The following is a 500-nucleotide window of genomic DNA, read 5'->3' as shown; positions in this document are numbered from 1 at the left end:
GTACAGAACTAAAGAGAGTTGAAGTACCAGGAAAAGAGGAAGGTCTTAACTTGAGGTTTAAAAACCGTCAGAGATCCAGAAGAACAAATTGACAAAGATAAGGAGTTCCAGAAAGTTGGGGCAGCAACACTAAAAGATCTGCCACCCATAGTGGAGAGTCTACGTGTTGGGATGACTAGAAAACCTGGATTAGAGGACCTGAGCTGGCGTGGTGGAATATGAGATTGCAAAAGATTGGAGAGATAGAGTGGTGCTACTAGGTCATTTAGTGCTTTAAATGTCAGTAACAACATTTTGTAATGGATGAATTCAGGTACAGGAAGTTAGTGTAGCTGATAAAGTATGTGTGAATATTTACAGCTAAATGTCCTCCCTGGAGGACATGGACCCTATTGAACAGGGACTCTGGTGCACAGGGACACTGGTGAACAGGGACACTGGTGAACAGGGACTCTGGTGCACAGGGACACTGGTGAACAGGGACACTGGTGCACAGGGAT

This window comes from Austrofundulus limnaeus, unplaced genomic scaffold (genome assembly GCF_001266775.1).
Source record: "Austrofundulus limnaeus strain Quisiro unplaced genomic scaffold, Austrofundulus_limnaeus-1.0 Scaffold1756, whole genome shotgun sequence".
NCBI classification, from domain to species: domain Eukaryota; kingdom Metazoa; phylum Chordata; class Actinopteri; order Cyprinodontiformes; family Rivulidae; genus Austrofundulus; species Austrofundulus limnaeus.
Note: the sequence above shows the minus strand (reverse complement) of the source record.